Source organism: Bison bison, unplaced genomic scaffold, assembly GCF_000754665.1.
Source record: "Bison bison bison isolate TAMUID 2011002044 unplaced genomic scaffold, Bison_UMD1.0 scf7180017864347, whole genome shotgun sequence".
In the NCBI taxonomy this organism is placed as follows: domain Eukaryota; kingdom Metazoa; phylum Chordata; class Mammalia; order Artiodactyla; family Bovidae; genus Bison; species Bison bison.
In genome coordinates, this window is record NW_011494919.1 from 4,611,429 (window position 1) to 4,618,121 (window position 6,693).

The window sequence follows — 6,693 nt, forward strand, 5'->3', positions numbered from 1 at the left end:
GGGCCTTGTAGGCTGGCGTCTATGGGGTAACACAGAGTCAGACATGACTGAAGCGACTTAGCAGCAGCAGCAGCAGGCTACAGTCCATGGGTTTGCAAAGAGTCAGACACTACTTAGCAACTCAACAACGACAATACTTTCTGAGTTATCAGTGTAAAGTTTGATATAAGTATATGCTTTTATTTACTTGTGTATGTTACTCCTAACTTACAGAGCTGCATTACATATATGTGAAAGATTATGAAAAAATTTAAAATGTACATACTAAATTAAATCATTATGACCATTTAAACAGGAATTATGTGTTTAGTATATCAGAAAGTATACTTTCAAAGAATTTTAGACTTATGGTTCACTAAGTTAGCAAATTATTCATTAAGTATATAACTTCTAAGATAAACTACTGAAATATTATTAAGTAATGTAATATAATAATATTGTTACTTATTATTAACATAATAGTTATTAACATAATAATAAGTAACATAATATTACCTTCTTATTTTTATAGGGTGCAGAGAGGTTCTATATACATATGTTTTGGTCTGTTAGTATATTCGTTATAGTATATTTCTCAATTTCTCAAAGTTGTACCCTAAGGAAGTATATGGCTATAAAAAGTTGTGATGTGTATGTTCATCAGCTCTGCACATCTGTGTAAAACACTGGTGCATGATAGTCAGTTGATATTATTCACATCCTGGTTTTCTCTATGCCATATGTTACTGTGATTAAAATCATAATTAGCATGTGAATAAGACTCTACTAGGAAAACAGAACAATTGTTTATGCAAGATATGCAGGGTATGTTCTGTTAAAGGAAAAGAGAATAGTTATTTGTGACGGAAATTGAGTGTTCTCAGATTGAGGAAGAAAAAAGAGTAGGACAAAGCCTGAGCAGATACAGAAAGTTATAGGAAGTTCATGGAAAGGGAATTTTATTTGTCATAGTCATAGCAAGCAAAAAATTTATTTATAAAGGTTCTTAAAAAATATCTTTAATTTTAAATACAGTATTAGTGTAAACTAAAATTTCATATTCTGTTAAATTGTTTCTCTTATTAGCATGCTCTTAATAACAGGTTGTAAAAGGGTTTTTTCTACCCTTGACTAATCTTAGGAAGCAAAGATTCTGTTTCAATAAGAATAAATTTTCTGGGTTGTATATTGACTTTTCCCTTGCTATTAATTACTTAAAAACAAAAACAAAATATTCTCAGTTTAAAAATCATGTTATCTCCTGTGTTTGCTTTTAAATTATTTTATTGGCACTCATTCAAATAGGTAGCCAAAGTGGTGTTTCTCACTAACTCATGAGCCTATTTAATCAAATGCTGAAATGCTTCCCTGGTAGCTCAGATGGTAAAGTGGTCTGCCTACAATGCGGGAGACCAGGGTTCAATGCCTGGGTTGGGAAGATCCCCTGGAGAAAGAAATGGCAACCCACTCCAGTATTCTTGCCTGGAAAATCCCAAGGACTGAGGATCCTGGTAGGCTACATACAGTCCATGGGGTCGCAAAGAGTCGGACATGACTGAGCGACATCACTTCACTTTCCCAAATTAAACCCTAATTGATATCTTTTTCACTTTTTGAGTTTCCATGGGCTCCTAGGTATATGACACAGGAGGTGTTTTTTCACCCTGTAAAAACAGAGATATTAGTAATGATTAAGTTTATTTCATATGAGTTGTAGGGAAAGTATTAAATCACAGGAGGATATTATCCTTCCCTGAATTAAATGTGAATGAGTAAAATGTTATTAATATAAACACATTAGAAATCATATGAGGTTTCTAGAAATACGTCACTGCACTGGCTCTCTATGACATGCTTCTATTAATCAAAGTCTTTATACTACTATGTTTGATATCAGATAAGAGTTAAGTCTACAGATGGCTAACAAAAACATGAAAAGATGCTCAACATCACTCATTATCAGAGAAATGCAAATCAAAACCACTATGAGGTACCATTTCACTCCAGTCAGAATGGCTGCAATCCAAAAGTCTACAAGCAATAAATGCTAGAGAGGGTGTGGAGAAAAGGAAACTCTCTTACATTGTCGGTGGGAATGCAAACTAGTACAGCCACTATGGAGAACAGTGTGGAGATTCCTTAAAAAACTGGAAATAGAACTTCCTTATGATCCAGCAATCCCACTGCTGGGCATACACACTGAGGAAACCAGAATTGAAAGAGACACATGTACCCCAATGTTCATTGCAGCCCTGTTTATAATAGCCAGGACATGGAAGCAACCTAAATGTCCATCAGTAGACAAATGGATAAGAAAGCTGTGGTACATATACACAATGGAGTATTACTCAGCCATTAAAAAGAATACATTTGAATCAGTTCTACTGAGGTGGATGAAACTGGAACCTATTATACAGAGTGAAGTAAGCCAGAAAGTAAAACACCAATACAGTATACTAACTCATATATATGGAATTTAGAAAGATGGTAACGATAACCCTGTATACGAGACAGCAAAAGAGACACTGATGTATAGAAAAGTCTTTTGGACTCTGTGGGAGAGGGAGAGGGTGGGATGATTTGGGAGAATGGCATTGAAACATGTATAATATCATATACGAAATAAGTCACCAGTCCAGTTTCGATGCACGATACTGGATGCTTGGGGCTGGTGCACTGGGACGACCCAGAGGGATGGTATGGGGAGGGAGGAGGGAGGAGGGTTCAGGACGGGGAGCACGTGTATACCTGTGGTAGATTCATTTTGATGTATGGCAAAACCAATACAATATTGTAAAGTTAAAAAATAAAATAAAATTAAATTAAATTAAAAAAAGAGTTAAGTCTGATCACTCATAATTTCAGTTGCTTTTATTTTTATTTTTTTTCAGTTGCTTTTAAAAAATATTAATTTGAGATGGAGAAAAGCAAACTTACAGTTACCTAGGTGGAAAGAAGGAGGGATAAATCGGGAGATCAGGATTGACGCATACACACTACTATATATAAAATAGATAACTAATAAAAATCTACTCAATATGCAGATGATACCATTTTAATGGCAGAAAGTGAAGAGCTAAAGAGCTTCCTGATGAAGGTGAAAAAGGAAAGTGGAAAAGCTGGCTTAAAATTCAACATTCAATAAACTAAGATCATGGCATTCGGTCCCCTTACTTCCTGGCAAATAGATGGGGAAACAGTGGAAATAGCATCAGATTTCATATTCTTGGGCTCCAAAACCAATGTGGATAGTGACTGCAGTCACAAAATTTAAAACCTTTTTTCCTTCTTTTTTTTTCCATAGAAGAAAATCTATGACAAACCAAGCCTGTGTATTAAAAAGCAGAGACAATGCTACAGAAAAGGTCCAAATTGTCAAAGCTATGGTTTTTCCAGTAGTCACTTATTGATGTGAGAGTTGGACCATAAAGAAGGCTGAGTGTCAAAGAATTGATGCTTTCAAACTGTGGTGTTGGAGAAGACTCTTGAGAGTCCCTTGGACAGCAAGGAGATCCAACTAGTCAATCTTAAAGGGAATCAGTCCTGAATATTCATTGGAAGAACTGGTGTTAAAGCTGAAGCTCCAATACTTTGGCCACCTGATGCAAAGAGCCAAAATACTGGAAAAAGGCCTTGATGCTGGGAAAGATGGAGGGCAAGAAAGAAGGGGATTACAGAGGATGAGATGGTGGGATGGCATCACCAAGTCAATGGACATGAGTTTGAGCAAACTCAGGGAGGTAAGTGAAGGACAGGAAGCCTGGCACTGCAGTCCATGGAGTTGCAAAGGGTCGCATATGACTTAGTAACTGAACATCAGCAACAAAAACAACAACTCAATATTTTACTCAGTACTCTATAACGACCTACATCGGACAAATATCTGAAAAAGGGTGTATATATGGATATGTGTAACTGATTTACTTTGCTATATACCTGAAACTAACACAGCAGTATAAATCAAATATACTCCAATATAAATTAATTTTAAAATAATCTCATTCAACATTTGAAAAAGATCTTAAAAAATAAAATATCAATTTTGACACAATTTTGCTTATTCAACTGAATCCAATATATTCTTAGGACTGATGCTGAAGCTGGAACTCCAATACTTTGGCCACCTGATGTGAAGGACTGATTCATTTGAAAAGAACCTGATACTGGGAAAGATTGAAGGTAGGAGGAGAAGGGGATGACAGAGGATGAGATGGCTGGATGGCATCACTAGCTCAATGGACATGAGTGTGAGTAAACTCTGTGAGTTGGTGATGGACAGGGAGGCCTCATGTGCTGCAATCCATGGGGTCGCAAAGAGTCGGACAAGACTGAGCAACTGAACTGAACTGAACCAGTATATTCTAGTGGTTTCTGCTAGGGATTTACATCACTTACTTATGAGGGTTTGTTAGTATACAGATGTTTAGCACGATTTCCAGACTTAGTGCATCTTTTTCCTTGAAAATCTTGATATATTCTCAGCATATGCTTGGTAAAGTCATGATACATTATTCCTCTCAATTATTATACATCATAATTTCCCCTGTAATGATATTATGTTTAACTATTTCCATAAATTAGATCTCTGTTCTTTGAAAACAGATATTCATTGTTTACAGATATTTTGTGCAAATCATTTTTATTGACTTTAGTTTCCTTTGTGTGTCACAGAAACAAGAAAAATTTCTTATCAATTACATTATATCTATAATGAATTCTCATCAGAGATGTCACTTTTTAAAGCAATCATTAGTAAGCCAACCATAGTGATTTTAGATCTTTCTGTCAGTTGTAGACAGTTGTTAATTTTATTTTGATACTCCCTTTAAAGTATTTCAAATGAACTAAAGCAGAGATTTTTGTCTTTAACAAAACTGACTATCTCACATTCTGTTAGAAAATGACTATGCCAATCAGGGACATTTGCGCATAGAATTTCTGATGGCATTTCATAAATAAGTTTAAGACCACCTGTAGATTAAACCAAGATTTACAGAATTCTAGTGGAAAAGCATATGGTTCATAACGTTGATAAACCAAGATCAAACAGAACAAGAATTAAATATGTAGTACCGAAAAGCCTCATAAAGGATGACTAGAAGTATTGTTTGGAATACTGCTGATGTTTTAACATGTGATTTTTTAGACATATGGAAATACTTTTTCTTTTCTCTTAAGCTGTCTATAGTTTAATGAAACATTGAGCAAATTATGCTTTTATAAACAGACATAAAATATTTACCTTTCTCTCTCTCTAAAACCTCCCAGAATTTTGAAACTTTACTGAGTATTCTTATCTTTGTGGCAACATAATGATTTAGTATAGGTTCAATAAGTGAGTTTTTAAGAGGACATAAGACTCTGACACTGGGAGGGATTAGGGGCAGGAAGATGAGGGGACGACAGAGGATGAGATGGCTGGATGGCATCACTGACTCGATGGACATGAGTCTGAGTGAACTCCGGGAGTTGGTGATGGACAGGGAGGCCTGGCGTGCTGCAATTCATGGGGTCACAAAGAGTCGGACAGGACTGAGCGACGTGAACTGAACTGAACTGAATTGGAAACATTTGTTAAAAAAAAAAAAAAAAAAAACTTGTTTCAATATTTTCAATTCTACAACTAATTTTTGTAATTAATTTGTAATTAATTTTGTAACTAATTTTCTCTCTAATTCTACTAACTAAAATTTCCCAATTTAATCTTGAGCAATAAAATCTGAATGCCTAGATCCATATCAAAATTCCAGGTTGACTCATATTTGCTTTTCCATCCCTAAGATCTATACAAACGATGCCAGTAAATCCAACAAATTCATATACTTGACCAGTTCAGTTCAGTTCAGTCACTCAGTCATGTCCGATTCTTTGCCATCCTATGGACTGCAGCACGCCATGCTTCCCTGTACACTACCAACTCCTGGAGCTTGCTCAAACTCATGTCCATCAAGTCAGTGATGCCATCCAACCATCTCATCTTCTGTTGTCCCCTTTTCCTCCTGCATTCCATCTTTCCTAGCATCAGGGTCTTTTCCAATGAGCTGTTCTTCGCATCAGGTGCCCAAAGTATTGGAGTTTCAGCTTCAGCATCAGCCCTTCCAGTGAATATTCAGGACTGATTTCCTTTAAGATGGATTGGTTTGATCTCCCTGCAGTCCAAGGGACTCTCAAGAGTCCTCAAACACCACAGTTCAAAAGCATCAATTCTTTTGTGCTTGGCTTTCTTTATAGTTCAGCTCTCATATCCATATATGACTACTGGAAAAACCATAGCTTAGATAGACATTTTTTGGCAAAGTATTGTCTCTGCTTTTTAATATGCTGCAAGGTTGGTCATAGCTTTAGTTCCAAGGAGCCAGTCACCGTCTGCAGTGATTTTGGAGCCCAAGAAAATAGTCTGTCACTGTTCCACTTTTTCCCCATCTATTTGCCATGAAGTGATGGGACCAGATGCCATGATCTTAGTTTTCTGAATGTTGAGTTTTAAGCCAACTTTTTTTCTCCTCTTTCACTTTCATCAAGAAGCTCTTTAGTTCTTCACTTTCTGCCATAAGGGTGGTGTCATCTGCATATCTGGGGTTATTGATATTTCTCCTGGCAAATGAGATTGCAGCTTGTGCTTCATTGAGCCTGGCATTTTGCGTGATTTACTCTGCATATAAGTTAAATAAGCAGGATGACAATATACAGCTTTGACGTACTCCTTTTAACATG